The sequence below is a fragment of the Pongo pygmaeus genome, chromosome 10 (genome assembly GCF_028885625.2).
Source record: "Pongo pygmaeus isolate AG05252 chromosome 10, NHGRI_mPonPyg2-v2.0_pri, whole genome shotgun sequence".
Taxonomy (NCBI): domain Eukaryota; kingdom Metazoa; phylum Chordata; class Mammalia; order Primates; family Hominidae; genus Pongo; species Pongo pygmaeus.
The window spans coordinates 45,775,924-45,798,208 of NC_072383.2; the positions used below are offsets into that span (position 1 = coordinate 45,775,924).

The following is a 22,285-nucleotide window of genomic DNA, read 5'->3' on the forward strand; positions in this document are numbered from 1 at the left end:
AAGGCTGGGAGCTATGGAGGCTGGATGTGATTGGCAGAGACCTCTGCTCAGGTCTGCGTCAAACCTTGCTTCGCTCCCATCCCATCCTGAGCCAACAGGGCGCAGTATCCCAACCATTCCACTCGGCTAGTAGGGGATCCTAAGCCTCAAGGTCCGTATCTCAGGCTGGAGGGACTGAGCAGCCGCACTGGTGTCCCAGAATAGATCGTGTTCCCCAGAGGTTGCCAGGTTACCGCAATTCGGCGCGGGCGAGGCGGCCAAAGAGAGGGCGCTCATTGGCTGCCACAGCCCCGGTCCGAGAGGCCGAGGAAGGCTGATTCGTCACAGGCTGTCAGCGCGGGCCACGCCTATTTCTTCTCCAGGTTCTAATTAGGTCAGGGGCCCTACAGCCTCTTGGGTAGTTTAGAAGTGCGTCGCGGAGCCGGCCCCGGAAATATAGCGACAGCTTCAGCTTTCAGTGTGAGGGAGCCGAGGGCCCAGCCAAACCCTGCGGGGGGGCAATTCCTGGGTACCCTTCCCATATTTTCGGTCTTTGGGCTGCGCTGTGGTAACCCCAGAGCCTGGTTGCGTGCTCACCAGCGACAAGTGTCTTTGCATTGGGACATGAAAGGGGACTGGGAAGTGCCGTGCAGTTTCAGGGTAGTTTCTGGTTAATTACATTTTCATGGGTTTTCGCAGAGTCTGGGGGCAATTTGTGTCCTCCAGAGACCAGGGACCAGGGCCGAAGCTACGGCAGGGGAGACGCGGCCAGGGCTGTGGCTTCTCGTGCGAGCTCGGTTTGCGTCCGTTCCCGTCTGGCGCCCGGGCCTCTGGGAGCCCAGGGCCTTGAATGAGACAGTGCTCGCCCTTGAAAAAGCAGTTCTAGGTCACTCGGCCTGCTTTGCTAGCATTCCAGGCCCCAGCTCACCTTCCGCCATCCATGTTGACAACACCAGTTCTACGACGAAGCGGGCGATTCCTCTTGCCTGGAATTTCACTCGTCCCCGGTATCGAACCCCCGCCCCAATTTTCTACGTTACAACTCCAGCGTATTTTTAACGGCGCAGCCAATATCACCTCGTTGGTATAAAGCCTGCGCTGTCCTGGACCTTCTTAGGAATGCAGGCTTAGGAACAGGAGCTATGCCGTTTTATTATTTTTCTTTCTTTTAGAGATGGGGTCTCGCTGTGTCGCCCAGGCTAGAGTGCAGTGGCGGGATCATAGCTTACTGCAGGCTGGGGTCAAGCAGTCCTCCCGCCTCAGCCTCCTGAGTGTATGGGATTATAGGCTCAGGCCTCTATGCCATTGTAAATCCTGTGGATTTTGAGTATTTGACCTCTATGAGCCTCAGTTTTCATCAACATTGAGATGATACTAGTACCTCATAAGGTTATGTGACGATTAAATGGAAAGCTCTTACAATATAAGTGCTTAATAAGTATGTTATCATATGTGCTTCCAAAGTACTTTGTGTAGGCCTTTTATAACGCTTGCGCTTTCTATTACCATTATTTGTTCTTGTCTGCCCTGCTAGACTGAGATTCTCAAAAGCTGGAACTGTCTTGTTTGTAATCTCAGCGTCTGTCAGTGCTGGGCAAATGTGAAGCTAAGAAATTATTTCTTAGAAAACTTTTTAAAAGCAGTCTTTCTTCTCCTTTCCCTTTCTTCCTTTCCTTCACTTTTTCCTCTTTGAGATAGGAATTTTCAAACCTAGAGAAGAAGCTGAGACCCTAGGGGGAAAGATTGGGACCGTTTTGTTGTTGTTGTTCTCAGTGGTGACCAAAAGAGCCTTAACATTCACCCCAGTCTGACAACTTTAGACAGGTTTCTTCTGGACGTTAGGCCCCTGACCTCCCCTTTCTTTGAGTGTTTACTTTAGAAAACTTGTGATTGCAAAATTCTTCTCTGCTCCTTTGAAATGTGTATAAATCTCCTTAGAAGCTTACGCTAGTTTTACGACCTAAGGAATGTCTTTCTCAAGGACCTGTGAGCCATCGTTTGAAATGTAATCATCAAGGAAGATAGCACCCCTATCTCTCAGTCTCTGTGGGAGGGTGGGAGCCTAACCTCCTGTGTGTGCCTTGTTTGGAATTGTAAAACTCCAGCTTGTTTTGAAGATACAAGAAAGTTTCCTTTTCCTTTGCAATTAGCAAACACAGATGTCATGTGATTTCCCGTACAGCAGCTCTTAAAAACTTCCCAGACCCTTGTTTCAGTAGTGTTGAGTTTAATCTCGTATTGCAGTAGTCTTAAGGTCTTTCTTGCCTGTTTAACTTTGATGCAAATTTTGACAATGGAAATTTTAGGTTCTGCATTTATTGTTTCTTCCCAATTACAGTGGTTTCTCCTTTCTCCTTGTTAAGAAGAGCTTCTCACATCCTCTGATTTCTGGAGAAATCAATTTGGACTCAAAAGATTGGAGTTTTGTGGAGTGAAGCTACTGTTTTTGTTTTGTTTTGTTTTGTTTTGTTTTGCTTGAGATAGAGTCTCACTCTGTCACCCAGGCTGGAGTGCAGTGGTGCAATCATGGCTCACTGCAGCCTCCGCCTCCTGGGTTCAAGTGATCCTCCTGCCTCAGCCTCTCAAGTAGCTAGAATTACAAGCATATGCCACCACTTGAACTCCTGGCCTCAAGTAATCTGCCCACCTTGGCCTCCCACAGTGCTGGAATCACAGGCGTGAGCCACCACGCCCTGCCAGAAGCTACTGTTTTAAGTCATCATTGCAAAGGGTAGTGTGTGATGTGCAGGAGTGGAAAGGGCAGTACATCTATTTGAGAGCATCCCAAATGAGGTCCATTCATATTATGGAAGTGCACTGGGAAATAAAGAACAGGCCTACCCCCTTGTTTATTTATTATGAAGGGGTATGAGAAAAATGCAATTTTCAAAGAAAGGGAACTGCTGAGAATGTAGTACCTTCTCAAAGAAAGCTATGTTTGGTTAAGGTGAGAAGCTAGAGGAAGCCACAGAGGGCAGGGTTACAAATTGAAAGACTTCTGCAGTGGTGGAGGTAGTATGCCAAAGGGTTCCTTAAAATACAGGGATCCGTGTAAGATGAGGAGGTAAGGTGGAGTAGGATTGAGGTGGAATGAAATGAAAGATGGAAGAGAAAAAGGAAGGCAGTAGGGGAAGAGGGGAGTTAATTTGGGGTATGGGTAACAGGGAAGGAAATAGGTAACCTGAGAAGCTTGGTAGAGGCACTTGCCACTTGCATGGGAAGGGAAATATCATGCAGACGGTCCTGTTGCTAAAGGAAGCTAGAGGATTTAGGAGAAGGGGTTTGGCACACTGGCCTCTATCACCCATCCGTCCCCAACAACACACAACACAGACAAATTGAGTGCACTGTTGACATTTAGCATCATTCTGCCCCCATGACTGGTGGAAGCTAAGAAGATGAAGTTCAGGGTGCTGATCTTTTTTTTTTTTTTTCTAACTGACTTTTCTTATGTGAATACTTACCCCTAGTTCCCTTTTTCTTCCCTTCCCTTCCCTTCCCTCCCTCCCTCCCTTCCTTCTTCTTCTTCTTCATTTTTTTTTTTTTTAAATGAGACAGGGTCTTGCTGTATTGCTCAGGCTGGAGTGCAGCAGTGCTATCATTGCTCATGCAGCCTTAACCTCCCAGGCTCAAGCAGTCCTCCTACCTCAGCCTCCTCAGTAGCTGGGGCTACAGGCATGTGCCATCACACCCAGTTAATTTTTAAATTTTTGTAGAGATGGCTCTCCCTGTGTTGCCAGGCAGGTCTCAAACTCCATCCTCAGCCTCCCAAAGTGCTGAGATTACAGTCATGAGCCACTGCACCCAGCCCTTTTTTTCTTGCTTCTTTACCTACTTTTCTTTTTTTTTTCTTTTATTATTATTATTATTATACTTTAGGTTTTATGGTACATGTGCGCAATGTGCAGGTAAGTTACATATGTATACATGTGCCATGCCGGTGCGCTGCACCCACCAACTCGTCATCTAGCATTAGGTATATCTCCCAATGCTATCCCTCCCCCCTCCCCCCACCCCACAACAGTCCCCGAAGTGTGATGTTCCCCTTCCTGTGTCCATGTGTTCTCATTGTTCAATTCCCACCTATGAGTGAGAATATGCGGTGTTTGGTTTTTTGTTCTTGTGATAGTTTACTGAGAATGATGATTTCCAGTTTCATCCATGTCCCTACAAAGGACATGAACTCATCATTTTTTATGGCTGCATAGTATTCCATGGTGTATATGTGCCACATTTTCTTAATCCAGTCTATCATTGTTGGACATTTGGGTTGGTTCCAAGTCTTTGCTATTGTGAATAATGCCGCAATAAACATACGTGTGCATGTGTCTTTATAGCAGCATGATTTATAGTCCTTTGGGTATATACCCAGTAATGGGGTGGCTGGGTCGAATGGAATTTCTAGTTCTAGATCCCTGAGGAATCACTACACTGACTTCCACAAGGGTTGAACTAGTTTACAGTCCCACCAACAGTGTAAAAGTGTTCCTATTTCTCCACATCCTCTCCAGCACCTGTTGTTTCCTGACTTTTTAATGATTGCCATTCTAACTGGTGTGAGATGGTATCTCATTGTGGTTTTGATTTGCATTTCTCTGATGGCCAGTGATGGTGAGCATTTTTTCATGTGTTTTTTGGCTGCATAAATGTCTTCTTTTGAGAAGCGTCTGTTCATGTCCTTCGCCCACTTTTTGATGGGGTTGTTTGTTTTTTTCTTGTAAATTTGTTTGAGTTCATTGTAGATTCTGGATATTAGCCCTTTGTCAGATGAGTAGGTTGTGAAAATTTTCTCCCATTTTGTAGGTTGCCTGTTCACTCTGATGGTAGTTTCTTTTGCTGTGCAGAAGCTCTTTAGTTTAATTAGATCCCATTTGTCAATTTTGGCTTTTGTTGCCATTGCTTTTGGTGTTTTAGACATGAAGCCCTTGCCCATGCCTATGTCCTGAATGGTAATGCCTAGGTTTTCTTCTAGGGTTTTTATGGTTTTAGGTCTAACATTTAAGTCTTTAATCCATCTTGAATTGATTTTTGTGTAAGGTGTAAGGAAGGGATCCAGTTTCAGCTTTCTACATATGGCTAGCCAGTTTTCCCAGCACCATTTATTAAATAGGGAATCCTTTCCCCATTTCTTGTTTTTGTCAGGTTTGTCAAAGATCAGATACTTGTAGATATGTGGCATTATTTCTGACGGCTCTGTTCTGTTCCATTGATCTATATCTCTGTTTTGGTACCAGTACCATGCTGTTTTGGTTACTGTAGCCTTGTAGTATAGTTTGAAGTCAGGTAGTGTGATGCCTCCAGCTTTGTTCTTTTGGCTTAGGATTGACTTGGCAATGCGGGCTCTTTTTTGGTTCCATATGAACTTTAAAGTAGTTTTTTCCAATTCTGTGAAGAAAGTCATTGGTAGCTTGATGGGGATGGCATTGAATCTGTAAATTACCTTGGGAAGGATGGCCATTTTCATGATATTGATTCTTCCTACCCATGAGCATGGAATGTTCTTCCATTTGTTTGTATCCTCTTTTATTTCCTTGAGCAGTGGTTTGTAGTTCTCCTTGAAGAGGTCTTTCACATCCCTTGTAAGTTGGATTCCTAGGTATTTTATTCTCTTTGAAGCAATTGTGAATGGGAGTTCACTCATGATTTGGCTCTCTGTTTGTCTGTTATTGATGTATAAGAATGCTTGTGATTTTTGCACATTGATTTTGTATCCTGAGACTTTGCTGAAGTTGCTTATCAGCTTAAGGAGATTTTGGGCTGAGACAATGGGGTTTTCTAGATATACTATCATGTCATCTGCAAACAGGGACAATTTGACTTCCTCTTTCCCTAATTGAATACCCTTGATTTCCTTCTCCTGCCTAATTGCCCTGGCCAGAACTTCCAACACTATGTGGAATAGAAGTGGTGACAGAGGGCATCCCTGTCTTGTGCCAGTTTTCAAAGGGAATGCTTCCAGTTTTTGCCCATTCAGTATAATATTGGCTGTGGGTTTGTCATAAATAGCTCTTATTATTTTGAGATACGTCCCATCAATTCCTAATTTATTGAGAGTTTTTAGCATGAAGTGTTGTTGAATTTTGTCAAAGGCCTTTTCTGCATCTATTGAGAGAATCATGTGGTTTTTGTCTTTGGTTCTGTTTATGTGCTGTATTACATTTATTGATTTGCGTATATTGAACCAGCCTTGCATCCCAGGGATGAAGCCCACTTGATCATGGTGGATAAGCTTTTTGATGTGCTGCTGGATTCTGTTTGCCAGTATTTTATTGAGGATTTTTGCATCAATGTTCATCAAGGATATTGGTCTAAAATTCTCTTTTTTGGTTGTGTCTCTGCCAGGCTTTGGTATCAGGATGATGCTGGCCTCATAAAATGAGTTAGGGAGGATTCCCTCTTTTTCTATTGATTGGAATAGTTTCAGAAGGAATGGTACCAGCTCCTCCTTGTACCTCTGGTAGAATTCGGCTGTGAACCCATCTGGTCCTGGACTTTTTTTGGTTGGTAAGCTATTGATTATTGCCACAATTTCAGCTCCTGTTATTGGTCTATTCAGAGATTCAACTTCTTCCTGGTTTAGTCTTGGGAGGGTGTATGTGTTGAGGAATTTATCCATTTCTTCTAGATTTTCTAGTTTATTTGCATAGAGGTGTTTGTAATATTCTCTGATGGTAGTTTGTATTTCTGTGGGATCGGTGGTGATATCCCCTTTATCATTTTTTATTGCATCTATTTGATTCTTCTCTCTTTTTTTCTTTGTTAATCTTGCTAGCGGTCTATCAATTTTGTTGATCCTTTCAAAAAACCAGCTCCTGGATTCATTTATTTTTTGAAGGGTTTTTTGTGTCTCTATTTCCTTCAGTTCTGCTCTGATTTTAGTTATTTCTTGCCTTCTGCTAGCTTTTGAATGTGTTTGCTCTTGCTTTTCTAGTTCTTTTAATTGTGATGTTAGGGTGTCAATCCTGCTTTCTCTTGTGGGCATTTAGTGCTATAAATTTCCCTCTACACACTGCTTTGAATGCATCCCAGAGATTCTGGTATGTTGTGTCTTGGTTCTCGTTGGTTTCAAAGAACATCTTTATTTCTGCCTTCATTTCGTTATGTACCCAGTAGTCATTCAGGAGCAGGTTGTTCAGTTTCCACGTAGTTGAGCGGTTTTGAGTGAGATTCTTAATCCTGAGTTCTAGCTTGATTGCACTGTGATCAGAGAGAGAGTTTGTTACAATTTCTGTTCTTTTACATTTACTGAGGAGAGCTTTACTTCCAAGTATGTGGTCAATTTTGGAATAGGTGTGGTGTGGTGCTGAAAAAAATGTATATTCTGTTGATTTGGGGTGGAGAGTTCTGTAGATGTCTATTAGGTCCGCTTGGTGCAGAGCTGAGTTCAATTCCTGGGTATCCTTGTTGACTTTCTGTCTCGTTGATCTGTCTAATGTTGACAGTGGGGTGTTAAAGTCTCCCATTATTAATGTGTGGGAGTCTAAGTCTCTTTGTAGGTCACTCAGGACTTGCTTTATGAATCTGGGTGCTCCTGTATTGGGTGCATATATATTTAGGATAGTTAGCTCTTCTTGTTGAATTAATCCCTTTACCGTTATGTAATGGCCTTCTTTGTCTCTTTTGATCTTTGTTGGCTTAAAGTCTGTTTTATCAGAGACTAGGATTGCAACTCCTGCCTTTTTTTGTTTTCCATTTGGTTGGTAGATCTTCCTCCATCCTTTTATTCTGAGCCTATGTGTGTCTCTGCACGTGAGATGGGTTTCCTGAATACAGCACACTGATGGGTCTTGAGTCTTTATCCAGTTTGCCAGTCTGTGTCTTTTAATTGGAGCATTTAGTCCATTTACATTTAAAGTTAATATTGTTATGTGTGAATCTGATCCTGTCATTGTGATGTTAGCTGGTTATTTTGCTCGTTAGTTGATGCAGTCTCTTCCTAGTCTCGATGGTCTTTACATTTCGGTATGATTTTGCAGTGGCTGGTACCGGTTGTGCCTTTCCATGTTTAGCGCTTCCTTCAGGAGCTCTTTTAGGGCAGGCCTGGTGGTGACAAAATCTCTCAGCCTTTGCTTGTCTGTAAAGTATTTTATTTCTCCTTCACTTATGAAGCTTAGTTTGGCAGGATATGAAATTCTGGGTTGAAAATTCTTTTCTTTAAGAATGTTGAATATTGGCCCCCACTCTCTTCTGGCTTGTAGGGTTTCTGCCGAGAGATCTGCTGTTAGTCTGATGGGCTTCCCTTTGATGGTAACCCGACCTTTCTCTCTGGCTGCCCTTAACATTTTTTCCTTCATTTCAACTTTGGTGAATCTGACAATTATGTGTCTTGGAGTTGCTCTTCTCGAGGAGTATCTTTGTGGCGTTCTCTGTATTTCCTGAATCTGAATGTTGGCCTGCCTTGCTAGATTGGGGAAGTTCTCCTGGATAATATCCAGCAGAGTGTTTTCCAACTTGTTTCCATTCTCCCCGTCACTTTCAGGTACACCAATCAGACGTAGATTTGGTCTTTTCACATAGTCCCACATTTCTTGGAGGCTTTGCTCATTTCTTTTTATTCTTTTTTCTCTAAACTTCCCTTCTCGCTTCATTTCATTCATTTCATCTTCCAGGGCTGATACCCTTTCTTCCATTTGATCGCATCGGCTCCTGAGGCTTCTGCATTCTTCACGTAGTTCTTGAGCCTTGGTTTTCAGCTCCATCAGCTCCTTTAAGCACTTCTCTGTATTGGTTATTCTAGTTATACATTCTTCTAAATTTTTTTCAAAGTTTTCAACTTCTTTGCCTTTGGTTTGAATATCCTCCCGTAGCTCGGAGTAATTTGATTGTCTGAAGCCTTCTTCTCTCAGCTCATCAAAGTCATTCTCCGTCCAGCTTTGTTCCGTTGCTGGTGAGGAACTGCGTTCCTTTGGAGGAGGAGAGGTACTCTGCTTTTTAGAGTTTCCAGTTTTTCTGCTCTGTTTTTTCCCCATCTTTGTGGTTGTATCTATTTTTGGTCTTTGATGATGGTGATGTACAGATGGGTTTTTGGAGTGGATGTCCTTTCTGTTAGTTTTCCTTCTAACAGACAGGACCCTCAGCTGCAGGTCTGTTGGAGTACCTGGCCGGCCGTGTGAGGTGTCAGTCTGCCCCTGCTGGGGGGTGCCTCCCAGTTAGGCTGCTCGGGAGTCAGGGGTCAGGGACCCACTTGAGGAGGCAGTCAGCCCGTTCTCAGCCCGTTATTTTATTTTATTTTATTATTTTATTTTATTTATTTTATTTTATTTTATTATTTATTTTATTTTATTTTTTGAGACAGAGTCTTGTTCCGTCACCCAGGCTGAAGTGCAGTGGCGCGATCTCAGCTCACTGCAACCTCTGCCTCGTAGGTTCAAGCAATTCTCTGTTTCAGCCTCCCCAGAAGCTTGGATTACAGGTGCCCACCACCATCTCCAGCTAATTTTTTGAATTTTTAGTAGAGATAGGGTTTCACCATCTTGGCCAGGCTGGTCTTGAACTCCTGACCTCGTGATCCGCCCACCTTGGCCTCCCAAAGTGTTGGGATTACAGGCATGAGCCACCACGCCTGGCCAAAGCGCTCTGATCTTACAGGGACTTTTGCTATGGGCTGTTGTTTTTTGATTTCTCTCTTTTTGCTCCTGGTGAAGGGTCTCAGTGTAGTTTCATCTTTTTCTAGCATTCCTGATGCAAAACACCTATCCAACCAGATGCAATTACTTGGTTCTCTCTTTGCACAAATAGGCAGCCGAGTCTTACAAATGACACTGCAACTTGTGCATTCTCCCCTTATCTCTCTGGTTCTGGGTAACCCTGGTCTCACTAATAAGGAACTCTGGAAGATCCTGGTTGAGCTTGTATTTTAGCAGGGCTACTTCCAGGGCTCATTCCTCATTGATTCCTAAAGCTGGTCATCTTATCTGTATTTTTGAATGAATAAAGGTCCTTTCTTTGCTTTTATTAGTCTGATTTCTAAATTTTATTAGTTTTCCCATTTAATAAAAACATACGCATTCTCTTATTTTTAGTTAACAAAGAGAAATTGATTTACCACTTTAGGGCAAACTGTGTGCTCTCTGGGCTAGAATCAGGAGGGTGGATCGTTTTGCCTTCTTCCTGTAGACTGCCTGTTGATTTAATCTTATTTGACCGGGAATTTTCAGAGCGGGAGGAGGGAAGACAAGTCTTGTAAATCCTAAGTGCTGGCTCTAGTTCTCTGCCTTGAGTAGCAAAGAAAATCTCCATTCAATTTTCAAATAAGCCCTAATTTAAATCTTTTATTTTATATATTCAATTTCAAAATGATTAAGTATTGGCCATTATGGAATTTGGTACCTCCAATCAGTCCACTCATTGTCAAATTCAGGGACAGGAATCTCTGTTGTTTATCTTCCTTAATAAAGATGAAAGGGAAACTGCTTCTCCTCACTGAGTCTCTCTTTTATACCACAATAATCACATATCCACGAACAATTCAATTACCAAATGAACATTTTTTATGGCTACTCTCTGCCTCTTAAGGCATTCCTCAAAGTTTAGGTATAATTTCAAGTTTGTACCTAAATGGAAGACTTTCTAGACTTAATTCTTGATCTCATTTAGATTGACCTTTTTTTGGTTGTTGTTACAAAAATATCTTTTTCCATGAACAAGATTCTTTGAATCTGTCAGTCATTAGCAGATATTTTCTCTTGTACCTATTTTTAAAAATTATTTGTGCATATTTTCCTATTTTATTATCTTATTACTGTTGGGATCCACCAGTACTTTATTGAATTTCTATTAGAGGCTACTGGTGGTGGATGGCTGCTCAACTCTCTCTCAATCACTCTCCATTGGAGACACTTTTGAGGAAACAAACAATTCAGCAAGATAAAAGAATAATTCTCAGACCAAATAAATTTGTGGGAACTTTATGACTTCAAATCAGAAATTTTTAACCCTTCATGGGTTCCAGCAGCCTTAGGGAAGCTGATAAATTGTGGACTCACCAAGAAAAATGCTCTATTGCTCACAACTTTTCCTACAACATTTCAGAGATGCATGGACACTCTGAAACATATCTATTGATTCCCTGGGGATCCATGAACACCACATTAAATTTTTCTACTACAAAGTTTATTCACCCAGAAAAAATGATGTTTTTCTGCATCATGAAATGATGCATTTAATTTAATGGAAAAAGTAAGAGATTTAAGTATGCATTAGATAAACCAGGTTTTAAGTGGTGTAAGGTTTGAAATTATGAGAGGCCCATTTTATTTAAAGCAGACTACAAGAAGATAGTCAAGCCTCACACAGGCTGAAGCTTTCTAACGGAAGACTCTACATGATTTAAACAAGGTTGGTGAGTTCATTTACAATGTAAGTGCACTAACCCCGTTCCTAAAACAGATTCTATATAATAAACCATAAAATATGTATTATATTTTATTTCCTGTGTTTATAGCATGCTAAGAGAACAACAGAAACATTGTTGCTGTTGAATGTATTCAATACTATCCTGCCCCTCTTAGGTAAATATGACAAGAATCAGAGCCTTACATTATAATAAGACATTTTCCCACCAGTCTAGTCTACAATGGCATACTTTGTACATTGTGCTGCCATGGTCATGGAATGCAGACTTGTGTCCCTTAATTCACCCGCACTGTACTTTGAGAATGCAAAATATGTGTATCACCAGCATTCTTTCCTTCCAGGACCTGCCAGACATTATTATGACTGAGTATATTTTAATTATAACCAAAACTCTATTGTTTTCTTTGTTTGCAATTTTATTTCCACACATACAATAATATCACTTAAAATAATTGTATGGGACCTCGAGGGGGATACAGTAAACAATATTACTCTCCCATATGGTTCTGAATCAACTGAGAAATGAGACAATGAGTCTGCAGATGGAGGTCAAAATATCACCTTTATTAATAACAAAGTAGACATGATCTTACAGATAATGCTTTTAATGTTTCACTATTAAATATGATGTTTGCTATGCGGTTTTGGTTTATAATCACTTTAATAGCTTAAGGAAGTTCTTTTCCTGGTCTGCTGAGATTTTTTTCAAAAAATTACAAACAGACATGAATTTTCAATAAAATAGATGGCCTTCCTGCATTTCTTAAGATGATTATGTGATTTTTCTTCCTTTTCTGTTCCTGTGGTAATTTACATTAATTCATTTTTTAATGTTAAATCAACTTCAAGGCTGGTACAGTGGCTCATGCCTGTAATCCCAGCACTTTGGGAGGCTGAGGTGGAAGGATCACTTGAGGACAGGAATTGGAGACCAGCCTGTGCAACATAGCTGTGCAACATAGCAAGGCCCCATCTCTAAAAATTTTTTTTTTTAAATTAGCCAGGCATGATGATTCATGCCTGTAGTCCTAGCTACTCAGGAGACTGAGGCAGGAGGACCACTTGAGCCCAGGAGGTTGAGGCTGATTGCACCATTGCACTCCAGCCTGGGTGACAAAGAGAGGCCCTGTCTCTAAAAAAATTAAATTTAATTTAAAAATAAAAATAAAAAATCAACTTTGAATTACTGGGATAAACTTTACTTTGGTCCTGATATAAGGTATTATCTTTTAAATATATTGTAATGTACAATTTGCTAAAATTTTGCTTAGGTTTTGCAACTATGTCCAAGAGTGAAATTATCTTTTTTGCTGGGGGCAAATTTTAGTATCAAAGTTATATTTACATCACTAAAAAGGTTGAGGTACTTCCTTTTGTTCTAGTATAGTCAAAGTTAGCATTTTTTTCCTTAATTGTTTGATAGTATCTGCCTTAAAATCATATGTCTGGCTTTTTATTTATAGAAATATTTTTAAACTATTCATTTAATCTCATGCTTATATGTGTGTTTATGTTTTTCTATTTCTTCTTCAACTTGGAAAATTATATTTTTCTAATAACTTCTCATTTATCTACATGATCAGATTTAATGGCATAAAACTTTCCATAGTATTTTCTTAAAAATATTTAAAACAGCCGGGCGCGGTGGCTCATGCCTGTAATCCCAGCACTTTGGGAGGCGGAGGCGGGCAGACCACGAGGTCAGGAGATCGAGACCATCCTGGCTAACACAGTAAAACCCCGTCTCTACTAAAAATACAAAAAATTAGCCGGATGTGGTGGCAGGCGCCTGTAGTCCCAGCTGCTCGGGAGGCTGTGGCAGGAGAATGGCGTGAACCAGGGAGGCGGAGGTTGCAGTGAGCCGAGATCGCGCCACTGCACTCTAGCCTGGGCGACAGGGCCAAACTCTGTCTCAAAAAAAAAAAAAAAAATTAAAACATATATTAGTTTTCTATTGCAGTGTAAAGTTAACACAAATTTAGTGGCTTATAGTAAAATTTATCATATGATTTTTTGCTTTATCTTATCTTACAATATCTTAAAATTTATGTTACAATTTTTCTTTACTATTACAAGTGAAAATTATCTCACCATTTCCATGGGTTGGGAGTCTGGGTATAAACTAGCTGAGTCTTCTGCTCAGTCTCACTAGGTGGAAATCAAGGAGTCATCTGGGGCTGCCATTCTCATCTGAGGCATTGGTCTTCTTCCAAGCTCACTGGTTGCTGGCAGAATCATTTTTTTGCAGTTGTATGACTTACTAGCTGTCATCTGGGGATTGGTCTCAGCTCCTAGAGTTCCTGGCCACACGGCCCCCACAGGCAGTTCACAGCATGGACGTTTGCTTTCTTCCAGGCCAGCAGGAGCATATCACTGTGACTTACAACCCTTCTCTAGTCTGCTACAATGGAGTCTTAAACAAGAAAATTTTATATTTTGACTTGCATCATTGAGAAAAACACTGCCAACCTGATTGTGGTTCCTTTGAAGGTAATCTGCCTTTTTTTTTTTTTTTTTTCAGGCTCCTCTTAAGCTTTTCTCTTTGCCTTTCATTTTCAGAAGCTCTAGTGATGTGTCAAGCTATGGCTTTCTTTTTATAAATAAAATATTTTGGAGATATTTAAGGCCTCTTTAATTCCAAGCTATTTTCTCTTCAAATATTGCTTTTGCTCTATCCATTCTTTCTTTATCTTCTTTATGACACACCTTCATCTTTACCAATTCTTTCTTTCTTTCTTTTTTTTTTTTTGAGACAGGGTCTTGCTTTTTTGCCCAGGGTGGAGTGCAGTGGCATGATCATGGCTTACTGTAGCCTTGACCTCCTGAGCTCAAGCTATCCTCCCACATCAGCCTCCTGAGTAGCTGGGACTACAGGCTTGCACCACCACGCCCCGATAATTTTTTGTATTTTTTGTAGAGACAAGGTTTTGCCATGTTGCCTAGGCTGGTCTTGAACTCCTGGACTCAAACAATCCTCCCATCTCGGCCTCCCAAAGTGTCTGGATTATAGGCATGAGTCACTCACTTTACCAGTTCTTTCATCAGCTACATCAGCTATTGCTTTGCTTTGCTTGCTTGCTTTCTTCTTTCTTTCTTCTTTCTTTCTTTTTCTTTCTTTCTCTCCCTCCCTCCCTTCCTCCCTCCTTTCTTTCGTTCTTTCGTTCTTTTTTTTTTTTTTTTGAGACAGAGTCTCACTCTGTCGCCCAGGCAGGAGTGCAATGGCATGATCTGGGCTCATTGCAACCTCTGCCTCCCGGGTTCAAGCGATTCTCCTGCCTCAGCCTCCCGAGTAGCTGGGTCTGCCACCACTCCTAGCTAATTTTTGTATTTTTAGTAGAGGCAGGTTTCACCATGTTGGCCAGTCTGGCCTCGAACTTCTGACCTGAGGTGATCCCCCAGCCTCGGCCACCCAAAGTGCTGGGATTACAGGTGTGAACCACCACGCCTGGCCACATCAGCTATTTCTAATGTGCCTAAATACATAGTGAATGCTCCTGGATCTTGGCTCTAAAATTCTTCACTGCAGTTTTAGTTCTTTAATGGCTTTATTGTAGATATTTAAAAATGTGTCGAGCTTTTGGTTGTTTTTGTTGAGATGGTTGATCCAAATTACCTTGTCTATAAATATCAGAAGCAGAAGCCCCCCTTATAATTCAGTCTGCAACATCTGTGCCCCTTTCATTTTTAATATTGTTTATTTAAGTCTGTTTTTTTAAACATAAATCATGCCAGAGAACTGTCAAAGTATTAATTTCTTCGACCTTTATTAGTTTAATCAATCTTTGAATTTCATTGAATCCATCTATTATGTGCATTTTTTCTTCCTTTCACTTTCCTTGCATTAATGTATTTTATTCTGTGATTAAGTTGTTTGCTAATTTTTAAAATTTTAACTTCTTTTAAGAGAAATTTCTGCCCTAATTACTGCCCTAGTTATATTCCACAAAATTATATGTAGTTTCATTGTTATTTTGGGGTTCACAAATTTTTCTAATTTTTATTATCGTTCTTTTGCTGAAAGCCAAACATGGATGTTTACAGGTTTTCCATTTAGAAGAGAGAATTTACTTTGTCTGTGTAACCTCAATGAATAAGACTGGAACCAAAGAGAAGAAACAGAGAAAAAAATTGACTGATTTTTCTAATTAAAATGCACCAATTATAGCTGACTCCAGATTAGGGAATATACTACAAGCCCAGTTGGGAGAAAGGAAAGAGGATAGAAATCCATTTTTATTTGAATGGATCACTGGGGCCAATTGCACTCCACCTACTTTACAGCCAAAAAGAGTTCATTCATTTAATAGATGAGTGCCTGTTATGTTGTCAGTATTATGCTATGTGGCAGGGATACAAAACGACACATGGAAACTCTCTCCCTTCCCTCATTGATATTCTCCTACATCCCAAGTCATCCTTATATCAGGAAGATAAGTAAGAATATAGAGAATCCATGATATATAGGCATTACTACAGAAAAGGATATGTTTATCAGTAGAAATATTTTAAAATCTATCATCTCCAAATAGGGAATATACCTTCTTGTGAAGGGTCATGGAACATTTACAAAATACTACTGTTGACATATTAGACTATAAGGAAAACTGAAATGAATTCCAAAGAGCCAAAACAGTTCAGACCATATTCACTACACTAAAACTAGACATTAAAATTCTGTTTATTTCTTAAATTTTCTTAAACATTTCTTAAACTTCTGTTTATTTTTTCCCCTTGAGATATAAGGAAAGGAGAGCAGGTATCAGCTTGTGCATGGGATTTTCCTTAAGAATATTCTTTCATGTTTTTCTTTTCACTGAAAGAAAAGAAATAAATTTCTATGGAATATTTTAAATTTAGAATGTGTTGTTTTGATTAAGTAAATTGTAGATAACATTCTTCTGGTCAGCCAGCTGTGTCATGCAGTCTGTGCGCTGCATAGAGGCTCCTGAAGGGAAGAATAGATGCTGAAATCTGGCCTGCACTCAGCTGACCAAGCTATGTATCCTGGTGAGGGGCTGTGTGAGTTCAGAAAAAGTGGTGCCTTTGTGTATGCTCATTGCAGCACTATTCACAATAGCAAAGACATGTAATCAACCTAAATGCCCATCAGTGATAAACTGGATAAAGAAAATGTGGTGCATATACACCATGGAATACTATGCAGCCATAAAAAGGAGCAAGATCACGTCCTTTGTAGGGACAAGGATGGAGTTAGAAGCCATTATCCTCAGCAAACTAATGCTGGAACAGAAAACCAAACACTGCCTGTTCTCACTTATAATTGGGAGCTGAATGATGAGAACACATGGACACATAGAGGGGAACAACACACACTGGGGCCCGTTGGGGGCTGGGGGGAGGGAGAGCATCAGGAAGAATAGCTAATGGATGCTTGGCTTAAATACCTAGGTGATGGGATGAGCTGTGCAGAAAACTACCATGGCACATCTTTACCTATGTAACAAGCCTGCACATCCTGCACATGTACCCCTCAACTTAAAATAAAAGTTGAAGGAAAAAAAAGCTGTGCCATTTTTGTAATTCTTCCCTGAGAGAGAGTGGCTTTTTATAATTAGCCTAAAGTTTCCATATGTGTTAGAGAAGCCTTGCTGGCTAGGAAGTTCTGGACATGAGACTATTTAAATTTCAGCATTTAGAAGATTTGTCTCATAAGATTGATGAAGTCTTTGAATAATAATAAAAAAGGCTATGTTACTCTAAGTGGGTTCTAGGAACAAAAAGGCAATAAGGCATTTCCTTGAATGCAACGATACTCAAAGTGTGGCCTACAGACCACCAGGAGCAGCATCATCTGGGAGCGTGATAGAGATGCAAACTGTTGAGGTTCACCCCAAATCTAGGGAATCATGAACTCCAAGGGTGGGGCTGAGAAATCAGTGTTTTAACAAACCCTCCATGGTATTCTGATGCATATTAAATGTTGAAAAACAGTGGTTTAACGCAGAGGTGGACAAACCATGGCCCTCAGGCCAAATATAGCCCACTGCCAATTTTTATAAAGTTTAACTGGAATGCAGCCACACCCACTGATTCATGTATTGTCTATGGTTGTTTCCCACTACAACAGCAGGGCTAAGTAGTTGCCACAGAGACCATATGGCTTATAAGTAGGGTGACCAGATTTATCAGATAAAAATATGTCACCCAGTTGAATTTTTTGAGATAAAAAATAAACAATTTTTTATTATGAGTATGTCCCATATGCATGCAATATCAGTAACCCAGCACACAAAATCTATAATACTTACTATCTGGCCTTTTATAGAACAAATTTGCTGACCCTTGCCTACCATAATGACCTTACAGTGAACTTGCTTCTGACAGAGCATGGAAGGAAGCAATGAAAAAAGCCTCACTCCTGGTTGCACACCTGGGATTCTGTACCTGATGGACACCATCCATCCTTTTAGATGATGCATTGAGTCCTAGCTATTCCCTTCCCAAGAAAGTTCAAGCCAGGAGATCAATCTGCTTGGGATGGAAGGGTATCTGGTGCCAGTTCTTCTGTTTATAAAACTGAATAGATCAGTTACTTTTCCTATTGTAAGTGTCTAGTGTTAAACATATTCAATTAAGTTTTACCAAGGAGATGTTTTTGAAGGATTGTTCAACCAATTCAGAAGTGATTCCATGACAATAATAAAACTGACATTACCTACTTGAAAATTGAAAAACTAAGAAGCCATCCAAAAACAACTCTTATATTAGCAGGAACTCAAAACAATTGTAAGTGATCTTAAAAAATTCAGATAAAAGTATTATATATTAATGAATACTGTACACAGATGTTTATTGGAGGAAAACTTAATGGCCTGAAATACTTCTATTACTTAATGAAAAGAATAAGGATAAATGAACTTAAATGAAACAAAACAAAATGAAATTGCTGAAAAGATTAGAAGCATATAAACAAAATTAACAAAGGGAAGACCAGAAGCAGAAAATTTGTAAAGCTCAAAGCAGAAATTGTTGAGTAAGAAAACAGAAAAAGGGTTGTATATTTTCAGTAATTTATCTATCTCCTCTAGGTTTTCTAGTTTATGCATGTAAAGGTGTTCATAGAAGCCTTGAACAATCTTTTTTATTTTTGTGGTGTCGGTTGTAATTTTCCCATTTTGTTTCTAATTGAGCTTATTTGGATCTTCTCTCTTTTCTTGGTTAATTTTGCTAATGGTCCATCAATTTTATTTATATTGTCAAAGAAACAGCTATTTGTTTCATTTATCTTCTGTGTTTTTTTGTTTCAATTTCACTTTGTTCTGCTCTGATCTTTGTTATTTCTTTTCTTCTGCTGGGTTTGGGTTTGATTTGTTCTTGTTTCTGTAGTTCCTTGAGGTATGACCTTAGATTGTCTATTTGTACTTTTTCAGGCTTTTTGATGTAGGCATTTAAGGCTATGAACTTTCCTCTTAGCATAGCCTTTGCTGTATCCCAGAGGCTTTGATAGGTTGTGTCACTATTACCGTTGAGTTCAAAGAATTTTCAAATTTCCATTTGGATTTCATTGTTGACTCGATGATCATTCAGGAACAGGTTATTTAATTTCCATGTATTTGCATGATTTCAAAGGTTCCTTTGGAGTTGATTTCTAATTTTTTCCACTGTGTTCTGAGAGAGTACTTGATATAATTTCAGTTTTCTTAAATTTATTGGGACTTGTTTTTGTGACCTATCATATGGTCTGTATTGGAGAAAGTTCCATGTGCTCATGAACAAGATGTGTATTCTGTGACTGTTGGGTAGAATGTTCTGTAAATATCTGTTAAGTCCATTTGTTCTAGTGCATAGATTAAATCCACTGTTTCTTTGTTGACTTTCTAGCTTAAATCAAGAAGAATTAGAAACCCTGAACAGAACAATAACAAGCAGCAAGACTGGAATGGTAATACAAAAGTTACCAAGGAAAAAAAGTCCAGGACCAGATGTATTCATGGCTAAATTCTATCAGACATTCAAAGAATTGGTAACAATCCAATTGACACTATTCCACAAGATAGAGAAAGAGGGAATCCTTCCTAAATCATTCTATGAAGCCACTATCACCCTAATACCAAAACCAGGAAGGGACATGACAAAAAAGAAAACTACAGACCAATATCCCTGATGAACATAGATGCAAAAATTCTTAACAAAATACTAGCTAACTGAATCCAACAGCACATCAAAAAGGTAATCTGGCATGATCGAGTGGGTTTCATGCCAGAGATGCAGGGATGGTTTAACATACACAAGTCAATAAATGTGATATGCCACATAAACAGAATTAAAAACAAAAATCACATGATCATCTCAATAGATGCAGAAGACGCATTTGACAAAATCCAGCATCTCTTTATGATTAAAACCTTCAGCAAAACTGGCATACCAGGGACATACCTCAATGTAATAAAAGCCATCTGTGACAAACTCACAGCCAACATAATACTGAATGGGGAAAAGTGGAAAGCATTTCCTCTGAGAACTGGAACAAGACAAGGATGCCCACTCTCACCACTTCTATTCAACATAGTACTGGAAGTCCTAGCCAGAGCAATCAGACAAGAGAAGGAAATAAAGGGCATCCAAATTGGTAAAGAGTCAAACTGTTGCTGTTTGCTGATGATATGATCATATGCCTAGAAAACCCTAAAAACTCATCCAGGAAGCTCCTAGAACTTATAAATAAATTCAGCAAAGTTTTAGGATACAAAATTAATGTATACAAATCAGTAGCTCTGCTATACACCGGCAGCAACTAAACTGAGAATCAAATTAAGAACTCAACCCCTTTTACAATAGCCGCAAAACAAACAAACAAACTTAGGAATATACCTTACCAAGGAGGTGAAAGACCTCTACAAGGAAAACTACAAAACACTGCTGAAAGAAATCATAGACACCACAAACAAATGGAAACACATCTCGTGCTCATGGATGGGTAGAATCAATATTGTGAAAATGACCATTTTGCCAAAAGCAATCTACAAATTCAATGCAATTCCCATCAAAATACCATCCATCATTCTTCACAGAACTAGAAAAAAAAAAATCCTAAAATTCATATGGAACCAAATAAGAGCCCAAATAGCCAAAGCAAGCCTAAGCAAAAAGAACAAATCTGGAGGCATCACATTACTGATTTCAAACTGTACTATAAGGCTATAGTCACCAAAACAGTATGGTACTGGTATAAAAATAGGCACATCAACCAATAGAACAGAATAGAGAACCCAGAAATAAACCCAAATACATACAGCCAACTGATCATTGACAAAGCAAACAAAAACATAAAATGGGGAAAAGACATTCTTTTCAACAAATGGTGCTGGGATAATTGGCTAGCCACATGTATGAGAATGAAATTGGATCCCCATCTCTCACCTTATACAAAAATCAACTCAAGATGAATCAATGACTTAAATCTAAGACCTGAAACTATAAAAGTTCTAGAAGATAACATTGGACAAACACTCCTAGAGATTGGTTTAGGCATATATTTCACGACCAAGAACCCAAAAGCAAATGCAACAAAAACAAAGATGAATAGCTCAGACTTACTAAAGAGATTTTCACAGCAAAAGGAAGAATCAGCAAAGTAAACAGACAACCCACAGAGTGAGAGAAAATCTTCATAATATAGGCATCTGACAAAGGGCTAATATCCAGAATCTATAAAGAACTCAAGCAAATTAGCAGGAAAAAAAACAAACAGTCCCATAAAAAAGTTGGCTTAAAAGAAGATATACAAATGGCCAAAAAATATATGAAGAACTGCTCAACATCACTAATGATCAGAAAAATGCAAATCAAAACCACAATGTGATACCACCTTACTCCTGCAAGAATAGCCATAATCAAAAAATCAAAAAAGAATAGATGTTGGCATGGATGCTGTGAAAAGGGAACACTTCTACACTGCTGGTGGGAATGTAAACTAGTACAATCTATGGAAAACAGCATGGAGATTCCTTAAAGAACTAATAGTAGAACTACCATTTGATCCAGCAATCCCACTATTGGGTGTCTACCCAGAGGAAAAGAAGTCATTATACAAAAAAGATACTTGCACACACATGTTTATAGCAGCACAATTCTTAATTGCAAGAATATGGAACCAGCCCAAAGGTCCATCATTCAATGAGTGGATGAAGAAGTTGTGAGATATATATACATATAAATATATATCTCATATGTATATCTCACTTAATATATATGTATATAAAAAATGGAATAGTACTCAGTCATAAAAAGGATTGAATTAATGGCATTCATAGCAACCTGGATGGAACTGGAGACTATTATTCTAAGTAAAGTAACTCAGGAATGGAAAACCACACATTGTATGTCCTGAATCATAAATGGGAGCTAAGCTATAAGGATGCAAAGGCATAAGAATGATACAATAGACTTAGGGTACTCAGGGGAAAGAGTGGGCAGGGGTGAGGTATAAAAGACTACAAATAAGTGCAGTGTATCCTGCTCATGTGATGAGTGCATCAAAATCTCACAAATCACTACTAAAGAACTTACTCATGTAGCCAAGTACCGCCTGTTCCCCCAAAACCTGTGGAAATAAAAAAATTAAAAAAAAAACAGAAATAGAATAGAATCAATAAATGAATTCAAGAATTGGTCCTAGGAAAAAGCCAATAAACGTTGGGCACGGTGGCTCACACCTGTAATCCCAGCACTTTGGGAGGCCAAGGTGGGCGGATCACCTGAGGTTGGGAGTTTGAGACCAGCCTGACCACCATGGAGAAATCCCATCTCTCCTAAAAACACAAAATTCGCCGGGTGTGGTGGCACATACCTGTAATCCCAGCTACTCAGGAGGCTGAGGCAGGAGAATCGTTTGAACCCTGGAGGCGGAGGTTGCGATGAGCCGAGATCATGCCATTGCACTCCAGCCTGGGCAACAAGAGTGAAACTCCGTCTCAAAAAAAAAAAAAGC

The 22,285-nt window shown here is 39.7% G+C and overlaps 1 long non-coding RNA gene across 1 annotated transcript; it reads left to right on the forward strand.

The window, feature by feature from the left end:
- Positions 1-395: 395 nt before the first annotated feature.
- Positions 396-21,904, forward strand: LOC134740371 (uncharacterized). Its single transcript, XR_010127794.1, has 3 exons — positions 396-986; positions 13,690-13,824; positions 19,177-21,904. It is a non-coding gene; the product is annotated as an uncharacterized LOC134740371 (long non-coding RNA).
- The last annotated feature ends 381 nt before the right edge of the window (positions 21,905-22,285 follow it).